Here is a 15,718-nt window from a genome sequence, read left to right on the forward strand (position 1 = left end):
CCAAATTCTGAATAATAAATAAAAGGGCGTTCCAAAGAATAAACTGCTCAAAAAATATTTTCAGTATGTACTTTATTTTTTGATTTTCCAATAACTCTCATAAATACTATGTTTAAGCATATTATGTATCAATAGCTACTGTAAGAAAATCTCAATATAAATTCAACTCAATTCACCACAAATCACTCACTCTCGCACATTCACGTAATAACTTCTTCTCAGCGCAAATGAAATATGAAGTGTTGATGATCGAATCGCGTATGGCGAATTACCGAGAGTCGCCTCTGTGAGAAATTGTCAGTTTTTGCTCGTATATGGTGAGCCACTCTTGGCCATTATTTTAATCACATATTTACAAGAACAATTGGCTGGCCGGCCGGTACAAACAAGAAACCTGCTCCTACGACCGGTTTCCTCATTGTCTCTCGCTTGACCCTAGCACCATCATCAATCTATTATAACATTCCCAACTCTAAGCATTATCTTCAATATAGAGGTGAAATCGATGAACGATCAATCGGTCCGAACAGAGTCACACAATCGGGCAGATCTATAAGAATCGCGAACGTTCGGGAAAATCAATCGGTCAGCAATCGGTCAGCCACTGTAAGAACGACACAATGGATACGATTTCTACTTGTTGAAAATTTCCTATAATGATTTATAGTGTGTTCGCTTCCATCATTGTTCGATTGTAGTAATAAAAGAGGTAAAAACGGCCGTTAGAAAAGCGGGAAACATTCAATTAATGTATATGTGTGTAGATATGAATTTTAATTAAATTTTTATGGAATTCGTCTCACATGTTAGAATCGTTTTTATGGTCGATAATGTAATGTGTTACCAAACGGCTACTAGTAGAATTTACAATCAATTTTTTTTATTGACAATCAATGCTTGTCCTGACCCGTTATCTTAAAAGCGTTGAAAAGTTCTCACGCGTATTATATTCATACTAGTTGAATAATCTAATTTAAAATCATTTTAAAAATATAATTTAAATATGTGATTATAAATATTGTATATTTTAAATAGAAAGAAATGACGTTCATTAGGAACTTACTGAAAATGTCATTTTGATAGAAGTTTAACGTTAATTGCTATTAATTTATAAAAATAGTTGTATACTTATCGATGCATTTATAACTATAATCAGGAATAAATATACGTCAGAATATACATTTCATTCTTGTATATTTACTTTTTAACTATCTCTCTTATTTTGAAGTAATCTAATTATATTTTTCACGATTCATCCTATAAGCTTTTGCGTATATACCAGTATTAACACATATAACGGGATGATATGAGTGTATAGGTGTAAATTTAGCCCATGGGCTATCCCCTTTTCCGGAGCTTTATTCATTCCAGTTTATGGTTATATTGAAACGCGCCCAAATGTTTTCGAATCCATTTGAGGCGATTGAAAGATGAGCTACACACCAAGATTGCTCGGAGGATGCGCGCGAATAATTCAGAACACGTATCCGTAGTCTACTGCAAATATTTATACTTTATTTTAAGACCTACAACCCTCACCCCCGCTTGTGCCGTCACTTTGGAACGCTTTATCTATTCAGCCGCAACGCAACGATAACGTTGTGGTAAAATAAAAATCCCATTCGACGGGCTCAACACCCGAGAACGCGAGAAAATTTAATGAAAATGGTAAGTATTTGGGATAAGGAAGAGCTCGTAAATATACGCCAATTTGTCATAGTTTCACATAAATTCTATACACTACGTAATGATATAAATAGTCAAGTACTCAATTTTTTTTAAGTAATTAGTATAAAAAATATCATTGTTTTTTTATTTCAAACTAAATTCAATGTAAGAAAAAGTTTATTAATTATTTCAATATAGATTTCAATAAATAAGTTTTAGGAGGTGTAATGCCATAAACATTTAAATTATTAAAAAAATATTTTTTTAATAAAAAATATCTTTGCAATCAATTAATTTTTTGGTTATGTAAATTAAATCCTTTTATTTTTTAGTAATTTAAATTTAAAAAGAGATAGATGGGTATTTATAAAAATTTGTTGTTATGTTTCTATTAAGTTCTTTATTTATAAATATACACTAAAGTAAATTTAATGTGTAGTTTTATAATTTGTTTTAAATAAAAAAACAGTAATTTAGTACTTATTAAAATTATTGAGGCTAAAGAATGTAAGTCAACTTTGAAAAACCTGTATTTATTGGATAATTTATTTAAACATTTTTTATAATAGTTTTTATCAATGCTCAGTAATTCAAATTAATGTCAGTAGTTAAAAGTTAAGTTATATGCTTGAATTATTTTGTTGAATATTGGACAAATTTTGGTATTAGGACATCATTTTTATATAAAATGACCTTTAATATGCGTGTAATGTGAACTAAATTTGTTTTTGCTTCTCTGAAGCGTTATTAGCCTTTATTGCTATTTTGTCATAAAGTTACTAACCGTTTATAAGTATCAGCTAACCATATATTAGTGATAGTAACGACAGTTTTATTTAAAAGTTACTGACCATTTAATTTAACTTGTTAATATCGTAATATTTTAAACGTTAATAAAATATGGTAATAAAATATATCATATCTATAAAAATAGCAGATCTACATATATTATGAATTTATGATAGTTTTATAATTTTTTTTATAATGCATATCAAAAACTACTTTCTAAAATAGCTGGTATATTGTTTTAGGTATTTAAGCGAATTTTTTCATGTACTAGTAGTTAAATTGTTAAATATTTAATCGATAGTAAGACCAAACATTTAAAAAAAAAAAATTGTTATAAATATATTTTTTTATTGTTTATATCTAATATACTGTTTCTAAAGAAATCAAGATAATATATAATGTATTTATTTACTCATTATAATATTTTATCCATACTCTAAAATAGTTTATCATGTTTGTTCTCATATGAATAATACTTGCATCAAATTGACCTTCGGGTCATGAGGCATATTGTACATTTATTTCAATAATATAAATAATTTTACAAACATACTTATTATAGATACTATACATGTTACTGGTTTATAACCATTTTCATGTCTGCAATTTGTTATTAGCTACAGTTTTATATAAAAAAAATATAAAATAAAACGTTAATGCTTACAATTTAAGGAAAAAAACTAAGCAAATCTCTTAAAATTTAAGCGAAAGAAAAATACATAAATAAGAAAAAAAATAAGATATTAAGTGATAATTTTCTCTATAGATCTAACTACATTTCACTAAAGATATGGAACCATTGATATGTTGTTTTTAGCCTCAAAGCAATATGTGCTTTGGCATTGTGTTTGTATATAAATTAAAGTAATTTTTTTGTCGTATTCGCCGATACACGTGTGATTTCGAGGTATATCTTTATAATATTTTCTGGTATGAAAATAACGTGTTCTTTAATTGTTGGTATTTGAAGGCTAATATGCATTTTTAATTGCATAAGAAGGTGTATTATAAATGATTTTTATAGCTTTGTTTGAATGACTTGTAATATAGAAAAAATAGTAATACTGGTGTAACCTCACACCGGGAAGGCATATGTTAAAATGGGTCTAATTAATTGTTTATAGATTAAAATTTTATTTTTTGGTCTAAAGCCTACAATGGCGGCAAGCTCTTCAGAGCGAAGTTAAAAAATATGTTTATTAAATTTGAGCTTGTAGTCTGGTTTTCTAATTTACGCAAATGCCTTCTTAATTTAGGAAAGGTGGTGGAAGAGTTTGTTTTCGTTTTGTGAAAATAAATGCTTCTGTTTTAATTCAGTTGATTATAATTTTCAACTTCTCAAAATATTTATTTAAGATTTTAATAAATTATTCGCGATTGGTTTAAGATTGTAATCACATACAAAAATAGCTGTATCGTCAGCGTACGTAGATAAACGCGTATTTTTTATTTTTCCGATATCGTTCGTATACAAGATAAAGAGAAACGGCCCGAGGAAACTTCCCTGAAAAACTCCAGCTGGAATTTTACGCGGTATCGATTGTTCATTTTTAGTGAAACAACATAGCTTCTACTTTTCTGGTATAAGCGTTTTAAGCGTTTAAGTTTTAAATTAATGTGATGTCCATATACGCAGAAACCAAACCGTTCGATATTCGTTATATTTCGATAATAAAATATATTTTTAAATCACGGTAATAATCATAATTGTAGGATCGTTATCGGTTTTGAAAATAGTTGAGAAATACCTTAAAGATGCGTTGAATATGTATGCTGAGTAATGAGTACAAATAGCATGAACTTGCTTAATCAACGTGTTATATAAGAGAGATTATTTAAAAAGCGTCGTATCAGATCGATTCACACCTGAAAAATTCAAATGCACGTATCTAGCGTTGAAATCACTAAATCTGCAACACCAAACACCGCATCGAGATTGTGATAGGTCAATTCACATTTTGGGGAATTATACCCTGCGAAAATTATCCTTTTTATATGATCAATTTGCATAGCGACAGTTTATGTTATTTAATATTTTGTGCAAAATATTAAAAAACAATAAGAATGATAAGTATTTGTGAGTGCGTCTGTAGGCGTCTCTATAGTGGGTTGAATTTTGAATCTCGCACGACGCGCTGGACCAGTGGATGCGAAAAGAGAGGTGTCAGCTTCTGCGATCTTCGACGGTTTAAAGCTTAATTGATCTCCCCTGGTTGTAGTCCAAGCTAGATAGGTCTTAAATTTTGGATGCTTTGAACTTTAAAGTGAATACCGTTAGAAGAAGTCTATGAGGATGTCTCATAAGAGTTCTCAGACTAAGTGGAAGTGATTCTAGGTTGCCCGCGTTTCTGTATCCATGGAAAATTTTGGTTGGTGGGATAACCAAAAACATAAAGATGGGGAATTTTATTCAAACAAATTGCAGTTGGCTGACAGACGGATTACGAATGGCGTTTTGAAACCGAAAGCATGGTTTATCTTTTCTTAGCATGAACCTTGTGACTAAATCTACTATGAGGTTTTTCACAGTGGTGTCTTATTTTATCATGAAAATTCAATTTTTAGATCGTTAAAACGCTTTATTACGTGCTAAAATAGCATTTTATAAATAAATATCATAAGTTAATTTCATCAATTGTGAATAGGGGAGTGGTTCAAATGTTGAGCCCGACAAAAATAATAAAGTAAAAATGAAAGAATTTATGTAAAATTTAATCAAAATCTCTATATGTTGAAAAGAGTAAATTGATGTAATGGAAAATAAACAAAGATAGCAAAGAAGTAAATAATAATTTCTCACTATTATTTTATTTCAATAGTAAACCGCATGTTTTTTTATTCTTGCTGAAAAGCTAGCTAGTTTAAATTTTAGCCATCAATGCTTATTTACAGTAGCTACATTTAATTTACGTACATCGATCAGTTTTGGATAAGTTCAAGATAACTTTTCATAAACTTGCGATATTCTTACATAATGTATTATATAAATTCGCACCCATTTGCCCCACGTTTTTGCATGTATATAAATAAAGTGTGCATATGTATTATACATGTGGAAATTTTCAGAAAGCGTATTCGGAAAAAAACAGTACCGTAGCTTATATGCGTAAGATTCCAATAATACAAAGTGCTTTCGGGAATTTTTCTTTGCTCGTCTGTAAACTCGTTCGATTATCGGTTGTTTTCGTTTATACAGGCTGCTTGCGATTTTACTCTATATATATTTTATACGTTCCACTTACCGATTAAAATACCTATCTACCCCAATTTGATGATGTTTTTTCAGCCCCCTACCCTCGTTTATGCGTGTTTTCGCTTTTACGCCGGAATTATTGTAAAAATGTCCGATCGTAAACGGACAGAGGCGTAAAACGCAAACGTTCCGGCTAACCGACGCCCGGGGCGTCGTAAATCGGTGAAATATCCAATGGAAAGCGGTGCAACATTTCAAAAATAAGGATAAAATAAAATCGGTTTAGGATTATTTTATCGCGGCCGCACATGGAAATGCACTGCACGTACCCGCTGTTAACCGCATTCGGGTATGATAATGGTAATTTGACTTTCGACGATCGAGTATATGGGAATACATTATGTGTCATTACTCTTGTTGCTTAGGTAAAATAAATAAATTAATAATAAAATTTTGTGTCAAATCAAACAAGCTCAAGAACTATACGCCTTAATAATTAAAAACAATTTGATGTTAAGATTGGGCTTATCCTTAGAACACCAATTGTTTTATCCATAAACTAGTTATTTCTCTTTTAGTTGTTCAAGTGTTTGTTATTACGGCCTTTAAATTGTAACTAATAGCGCACATGGTTAAATTAAATATTATATAGTCTCTGATATTAGACAAGATAAATAAAAAAATGGTATGTTAAAAATGTATTTAAGTCAATCGTATTTAAAATTAAAAGATTATATTGAATAAGAATTTATTTTAAAGCTTATTTTGATAATATTTAAATATTATTTAAATTATTTTTTCAAACACCCTGAACATTTCATCCAGGTATTATTGACACCAGACACTGTAAATATAGGGAACACTGAGAAATAGCGAAACCTTCAATGGGGTTGGGGTGGATATAAAATTTATTGCAATATTTATTATTCCCTTCCTGTTCTCTCGCGTGTAATGTATGCGGATACAGTTTAGAATATTTTGGATAAAGTAAACACGCGGAAAACTTTTCGCATGTGTTTAATATACATAATACACATACCGATAAGCAATTCGATTGTGTAGATAACGAAAACGTGTAAGGTTATGTTAATTTTCAAAACATAGCTTGTTTTTTATATTGATGAATATTTGGGAAGGCTAATTACGTGATATAATAAAGCAAACTCTTACCTGTATAGTCATTCCGTCAGCGGTTTTGGAACACTGTACGAAAACCAAATGCAAAGGTAACCCTTGAATGTCGCACATCTGTAAGATAACAATTCATAATATAAATAATGTTCAGGGTTTTAAAAATAACATAAATTAATGTAATTATATATTTTTATATGATTTTTTCATAAATAATTTTATTCAATATTAATATGTTATTTTACAATAAATACTATATTCACGATAAAAAAAATGATTTGAAGGTTTTTGGTAAAATTATTAAAATATATATTTATAAGCAATAGATAAAAAAATATTATTTGAAAATACATATTAAATAAGCTATTTTATTACAACAGTAAAAATACATAATTGAACAGCACTGTTGTTTAACAATAGTATCAAAATTGCACTCGAATTATTGATAAGAAAAAGTTCGTATTCGCTATTTCGATTTTACTTCAGTTAAATTTTTGTGCAAATATTAGCCAGTTTTAAATTCATAAGAAATTTCACTATTTTTTATAATATATCATAGAAAACATTTAGTTTAAAAGAAAGCGTAAACAATCTGACGAAAATCATTGTATCGCAAATAGCGTTGTGGTTTTTTAATTCAATAAATTTATAGCAATTCGTCTTTCATTCATAAATTCCATTCAGAGACAATATTTTAATTATTGCTACATTAAATCGAAGATTAAAATCTACGTTTTTTTCGATAAACACGTTATGTGAGTCTAGTGCAAATTTTTACTATTTACACAGTCGACTTATCGTAGATATCGTTCACTTTTATATCTTCCGGACACTTATCAAACAATTACTTTAAACTTGATTGTAAAAGTGTATGGGTAACTGTTCAATTTGTGATTCATATGTAACTACACATAATCGAACAGTTTAGAAAGCGTGTATCGATATTTTTCAACGGTTTACATCGCATATCAGCATTATGTGTTTGTGGTATTTGTTATCGTCAGATATGAGTAAAAATAGTCATAAATAGAAAATTATATTGGTAATCGTATATTTACATTAAACTTATGTATAAACATATTATGTAACATATTGTATTAAAATAATGACTCAGTTTAGAGTTTAGCTTTTCAATCAATATTATTCAATAAAATTTTCCAGTAGCAAAAAGAAAATGAGTATTATTGTAATTATATAACAAATGGTGTCATATGTAAGATCTTTATATTTTTTTGTATTAAGGTATATTTATTATATTGTATGCAAGATCTCTAGTCCGTTATGAATGAATTATTGTGTATTATGTGCGGATAGGATGACAATGGGTCGGTACATCTGTAGCACATTATACATTGTTTTCTCAATCTAAGGACAAATCTGAATGGGTTAACAATGCAGAGTCCTTTGTGTTGCCTAACAAAGGCCAAGACCTGTCAATAAATACGCTTTTGTCTTCCTATTGAGATGACTCGAGAGCCGCTCGTTTGCCACCGCAAAGGAATCCTATCGTAAGAAAACGATACGGTTATATTTTTATCATGGTAAATATTCAATACAGAATAAATTGCAATCGAATTAACAAAATGTTGATGGAAAATCAACAATTCATATCCGGATTGTAACTGTCCGAAATCCTGTCCGTCTGTTTCCGCTTCCGAAGCGCCCTTTTTCCGTTTCGGGGGGCTATTATCAAATTTCACTTTCGCCCCCCACGTCTATTTTGTGAGCTTTAAATTGGGGTTGACTAATGCCTCCGGTAATACAAACACCCCCATGGACATCGAGGGTCAATTTTTCATCCAATTTCATTGCGAGCGAAAGCCATTATTGGCGATGGAAGGGTTAACGCGGAATTAAATAAAATATTCTCATACCCACGCATCAAAAATAAAAATATAAATTGAATCAATACAATACTGCTGATAAAAAATTAAGCACTTGTTCATTACTTATATAATAATATGCATACTAAAATAATTTTAGATATTAGAAACATGTATATATTTGTTGATGTGGGAGTTGTACTTTACTGCTTACGAATTATACTATTCTATAATAGTCATAATTATTTTGCTACTTGATGTTTTGATAAATGAATTAAAATGTAGTTAAAGTCAGTATTTAAATAAGCTATATTAAAGAAGACGATTTATTAACATTATTATTCTGCATTAGGTCAATTATTTATTATATTTTTACTACTTTATTGTATTTTTAAAATATTTTATACATTTTTATTAACAAACATAGTGATACGTCTTTACATACCTTTCGAGCTGTTTAAATTGCATTAATATATACGACTTTATGTGTAAATAGCTAACTCTAATTGGAATGAAAATGTACCTTTGATCCTAAAATTCTGTTACATTTATATGCTATTAAAAATCATATTTTTCCAAAATAGTAAATGAAAAAATTAGCAATTCCATTATCATTGAAATAAATAAAGCAAAAAGTTTATACTTGATTAAGAATTGGATCGCTATTTATTTAGTTTTGTAGCAATATATGGGCTACATATAGTGATTTTCATTTTTCGAGAAATGGCACATCTCAATTTTAAAAAAGTGGTTAATGAGTAGAATCAAAATAGACCCAACTTAATTTAAACAAAGTGATCTCAAAAACATAATCAAAAGCGGATTAATGAAACGCTGCCTACTCACTGTGATTTCTGAGCAGAGAGTAAAAATGATTTTACAAATGCCGTGGAAAATCTCATAAATGTTTCACTCGTAAAAATATTGAGATATATAAAATAGCTAGATTAATTTATAAAATTATATTGATACTTTTTTGTTATAAATTGTAGTAAAGCACACAGTTTTTTTACATTTTCTGTAAATAATAATGATTAAAAACATATTTTTGATGCATACTATTTGTATCATGTAACCCAGCCGATTAGGTTCCGTATATTTTTAATTATTAATAATTTAGATAATAGTTGATTATTAAGATTGTTTCTAGCAAAAAGGCAATAGCAATATTTATGATACAATATCTTTAAAAAAACTATTTTTTTAACGTAACGTAATACAAACATTTAATAGGTTGATATTTATAATATTAAACTTGAAAAATATAATATTATCTTAGGATATGAGATATCGTTATTTAACGACACGAAAAAATATTATTAATAATTTTATCGGAAAGAATCTAACTTTATGTTTTGCAATATATAGAATTTATTCAGTCCAAAATACACACCATATAATCTTATATGTAAATTAAAGTCAAAACACATGAATTATAAATGATTATTATTTATACACAACACATCCATTATTTATAAGATTTTAGTCCGCGTTTTCATCAAATGGGCACCACACTATGAAAACGATGACGCGTTGCATCTACATAATCCACAATAAAATTACACAAATTCTAAAATATGTCCCATAGTTCATTTTAGAAGTTAATCCCATTGTGGAAACGGATGATGGTCACCGCTTATGAAACCAGTCGTACGCCTTTCGGTATATGCATATAAAAAAAACACGCACACATAATAAACAGTTTCCCAGACGAACTGTTTGTTGGTGTGACAAAGGCCGAAAGATTTGACACTTATGTGAAACATTTCCTCAAAAATAAAATAAAATAACGTCTTTATGAAAACGATTTTATATGTCGTTTTATTGCGCGGAATGCGTCGTATCGAACGCGATCGTAAATAATTTCGAACACGATCTGTATACGTTATTTTATTTATTTAGCGCTATTGACGTTTTAACGCTGGATCGTATAAAATAAAGTATACGCAACGTAATAATAACCTCTCGACATGTGTAAAAGATTCATATAAAGATAAGATGAGTGTTTTGCGCGGTACAAATTCTATTATGATAGAAAAAAATATATTTTCAAGGATTTGTAGTAAATAAGTGAAATATATTTATTTAATACATTTAGCTGATAAGTAACTGCATATAGAAGACTCATACCATATTTTACGATTAATATTATTTATACAAAATAATTGTAAAGTTTATTTAAATATACAAAGTATTACTGAATTTATAATTGTTTAATGTTACAGTTTTAGTTAAGATTTACGTTATTAATTAATTTCAATGAAGGTGCATATATATTATATAGATAGAAAATCGAGATTTTTCTTATTAAACTTGAAAAATATATAATTTATTTAGTAATATATAGTAAGTTTATATTTTAGTGAGCGAGTATATAGTTGTATAAATTGTGCAAAATTTATACATGGCGTTTTTTTTCATTATTTAAGTTTTTCAATTTCTGAAATATACCATTTAGGAACATCTAAAATTTTAATATATTTATTAGGCAAATATATACATACTTAGAATAGAGTACAAAACGTTTAAAGCAAAATAAATAACGTAATGCAAATAAAATTAAAATTTTCATTGTTGATTATATTTTTAGAAGCCTATGCATATTTATCATTATTGTTATTCTAGAAAAATATACATATTTACATATATTTAAGGAATGAAATCTGACTTTTCTAACTATCTAAGATATTTACTGTTAAGATCTAAGATCCTTAACTCTTAACGGAAAATCCTGGGGCTAAATGAATTTGTAAGAAATATAATATAGGGTAGAAAATATAATTTATGATATGCCTACGTAATCCAAGATGTGTGACTATATTTATGCTTGAATATAATTTTCTTGTACTTTGGACAAAACATATGTATAATATATTGAGAAGAGAAACAACAAGAATTGATGAATTCCGATCCAGAATTTAATATTTTACAATAAATATTTGTTTTAATCTGAATCGTCAAATATTTAAAATTTTATTAGTATACATTTTCACATATAATAGGTGAGAGAAGAATCTTGAGCCTTGAGTCTGATTTCACACGTGAGATTACTATATACATATTATAAATTACGAGTGTGTTGGGGGGCAATCGTTCGGTTACTTAGTGGTGTCCTAGTGTTTGGACAACAATAGAAATTTATATACACGTCTATAAATACGGTACACATATTTGCATTCGCGCCGTGCTCGTACTCGACTGAGTCAACATTGGTTGAGGAGATATTTTTTGTGTGTGTGCCTCTCCGTCTGTCTCTCTTGTTTTCTATCTGTCCATTTCCTATTGTCCCCCTTGTTACGGTGTCCAAGAACAAAACTCGAGGCTCATGAGAGAGTTGTTAAGATGAAATGACGTCACCGTGCCTGGACCATGTGAAGATGCCTCTCGCGGTTCGCGATGTCGCCTAGGTGATTATTTTTCTCAGCGTGGGATTGTATTTTATTGTTAGCTTTTATCTGAAATTTAGTATCCAAGGATGGAATTGAATGGATTACTATAAAGAACTTAAGAATTCTCATAAAACAACTTTTATGATCTATAGATTGTAAATTAATGGATTATACTAATGATATAATATATAAATGACTTTGCTAAATAGTATATTTGATTGTGACTTTATGCTCAATAAGATACTATTAACTTTTGTGACAGTAAATTAAAAAATATAAATATAAAGTCTTAAAAAAATTGTTAAATATTATTATTTAATTACTTTTGTAAAGAATAAATAAGAAGAGAAACTAACTTTAAGCCGAAGCAACTATTAGCACATTCGTTCCAAGACATTAATGATTTGTAGACACCATTAAGTACCTGAAAAACTACCCTTTCTGTAAAAAATATGTGCGATAGTAATTCTAAACCTTTGTTAACGATTGCCGAGGTAGCCATCTGGTCGTTCACTTTTAAGGTAAAAACACATTTCGCAGGTGTATCCGGGAAGCGATGAAATTAGTCCGATAACATTATCGCAGAGTTGTTTCGAACCAGAAAAATAAAAGATGTCAAATTTTATCATAGAGAGACAGACTGGCACTAGGAGAGAAGCCAAGGAGTCACGGCACAAGACACATTAGCAGATTTCCCAGCATCACCACAAGATAAATCACAGCTGATAATATTAAACTCGATACTCTAGCGAAGACTCTTTGAATTAAAATACCTGCTATTTTACCTTCACCACCTAAGAGCAGAATCTACATTTTCATGTAAATGTGGTAATTCATATATACTCATAAATTAAACTGTTACTTTTTACCAGCTTTTTTAGCGTCTATTTTGGCCGCAAAGTAACAAAGTCATCCTCAAAACCCGAAAGTATTTAATGCTATTAAATTATCATTGGTTAATCAATTTTTTTTCACATGTATATTTGAAGTAACTTTGGACAGGTAAGGCGATATGTTGATGAGCATTTTTTTTATCTACTTAGATGAATTGATTCTAGATAATCGCAGAACATCAGATGTTTACGTTTTAACTGTCTTGAGTATAACTCATAACTGTCACATGGTATTAAAATAAGTGACAGCTAACTGTTATAGAAAATGTACACTGCGAATTGTTATAATATCTACCGTTATTATCGTATTATAATAAGTATTTTAATTAAACTTTTATAGGCTAACTGCCATATGGAGAAAATCGCACGCGATTATTTAATTGCCAACGGTCATCGTCGTCGATGACGACTATAATAGGAAAGCGCTTTCCCCGACGCAACGTTTCCACGAGCACACATGTTGTCATCGTATAACCTAGAAGCACCAGCTAGAAGAAAGTGGCAACAAAATGAACCTGTGCATATTTCAGAGGCAATTTTCATTCGCGGCTCCTACACAATGCGTCAGAGTTCCACCGGTCGCAAACCTGTTGTTCTCGTAGAGAAGAAATTCCTTGGACATTAAACGGGAATTTATATTATGGGTACATATCCGAGCCGAGCCGCAATAAAGCCGACAAGACACATGCCAAATGTTCGCCGGCCTCGTTGATTGCCCACCGAGGCTATTGTTGGTGGAATAATGACCTTTTTGTGTCAACCATATGCTTAGCAATGACTCGGGTGTGTACACATACAAATATTTATTTATTACGTTTATATCTTTGTGGGTAATGTTTATTGTTCGGAATGAAACTTTGCAGATTGAGTTAAAAGTAAAAACCTTGGAATGAGCATAGACAGACTTTTAAGCCTGTGTACTAAATATAAATGAGATTTATGATAATATAGGTAAAACATTAAAAAATATAAACACGTATATATTTTTATACTCTTATGTTATTTTTAAATTAGGCATTTTTTAGAGGCGATATGACACAACTTAATAAATATACCTAATTAGATAAAAATGCACTGCAAGAAAAATAGAAAATTGCATTACTAACACTATACTATTAAGTAACTAAATCACTATTTGAAGGACTAATAGAAAAATACAAATTCATACTACCACACCTTTTTAAAATAGTATTTCTCTTTTTAGATTTCCCCAACAATAGGGTTTCAAACGAGGAATGTATATAAGTTGCAGGTAAGTTGATTAATAAATATTCTAAGACGGTCTTAGTATTTTAAACTATACATCCACTTTAAAATAGTTGCATCCATTTTAATAATTATTCACAATTATTACAGCTTATAATCAATAGATGTCACTATGCACGAGCAAGATCGATTTTATTTTAATTATACATCGTGATATTTATCTATGAGATTAAGAAAATTAAGAAAAACAGAATCTGTAATAATAGATCCAAATTAAAATTATATAATATTTGATCTAATTCACATCTACCGGATACGATAAAAATTTGAAAATATTAAGATCTATATTGAATTGGAACATATGTCTTTAAGTATTAGTTATCAACTTATGTCTATCGAACTGGTATTTATTTAAAACACGTGCGGCCATACTAGCTTTACGCCAGTGGGGAAAAAATAATACATAAAAATATATTTACAATTGGAGGAAGCGCCAACTGCAAGTACCTGGACGAGAACGAATCAATACAATACTGTTTATTGGGGTGTTGTCTAATTTTTGCATACGGCACTTCAATCAATACTTAGAAACACAACCGCTGTTAATTTTAAGGCGCACAAAAACGAAGTGCCCAGAATATGTCGTACCAGCAGTTTCACAAGTATGCTTACAATGACGCAACTCGAGAGAATCACATTCCAGCCTTTTAGGAATTTTGTGGGAAATAAAAATTTATAATTTTTATATTCCCTCATGTACAGATAACTGAAAAAATATTTTTTGTACATTATCTATTCAAAATTAATTGCATGAATTATTTGGCAACTAGAACAGAAAAGCATGCTTAAAGTTACTGCGCGCCAGGAGATTATACAAGATCCACAGTGCCCTCGAGATCCGCAATTTATGCGCGTATTGCAAGGCAAATCCATCTTTGAGGCTTTATTGCATATACTTTCTATATGCTGATGAAATTAATTGTATTATTTTCAAATAATACATTCAAATCTAAAACCACTTCTGTTGAATATAGCATATTGCTATTTATTTTTTAAGAAAATTGGTGGTATTTTCTCTCTCAAATATGTCTTGAAATTACAATTTTTGATGATAAATGCTGCTATATTAGTGGCTAAAAGTAATTTGCAATCATTAATAAAATTATGAATAACTTTAAGTACTAATATAATTAAATTAACGAAAAAAAAAATATTGAAAAATTTAAAATTAATATTCAACGTGGTAATTTTTTCAGACGACTGTGCCTATATTGCACATTTGTAATAAATAATAAACTGGCTTTTAAGTGATCCGAAACAAATTATCAATAAGTAAATAAAAACACAGAAGTTCTTTGCTCGTTAACAAGAAAATAATTTGAACCAAATCTGAATACCGACTACGTACTAATTTTGTTTTCTCGGATACGATAGAAATTGAAAAACACTGAGAGTTATTTATATGATATTCGAACCTAGATCTTTCAGGTATTAGTCACTGACTATACTACTAGTCTATCATGCTAGATGATGTAAATAAAATAAAATGATTACAAAATAAAAGTAGTCTTTCGACTAAATTAAAATATAACTAAATATATAGTTGCTAATTATAAATGTGTTTCT

The 15,718-nt window shown here is 29.3% G+C and overlaps 1 protein-coding gene across 6 annotated transcripts in view; it reads right to left on the bottom strand.

Annotated features, from left to right (window-relative positions):
* Sox102F (transcription factor Sox102F) overlaps window positions 1-15,718 on the bottom strand; it is a 297,246-nt gene that overhangs the window by 224,781 nt on the left and 56,747 nt on the right. For all 6 annotated transcript variants that reach the window (XM_088182700.1, XM_088182701.1, XM_088182699.1 and 3 more), the window contains exon 3: window positions 6,821-6,898. The gene's annotated coding sequence lies outside the window, so the exon portion shown is untranslated. The remainder of the gene's footprint in view (window positions 1-6,820; window positions 6,899-15,718) is intronic.

The sequence above is a fragment of the Plectrocnemia conspersa genome, unplaced genomic scaffold, assembly GCF_051122295.1.
Source record: "Plectrocnemia conspersa isolate PC_06_02 unplaced genomic scaffold, ASM5112229v1 ptg000003l, whole genome shotgun sequence".
NCBI lineage: Eukaryota > Metazoa > Arthropoda > Insecta > Trichoptera > Polycentropodidae > Plectrocnemia > Plectrocnemia conspersa.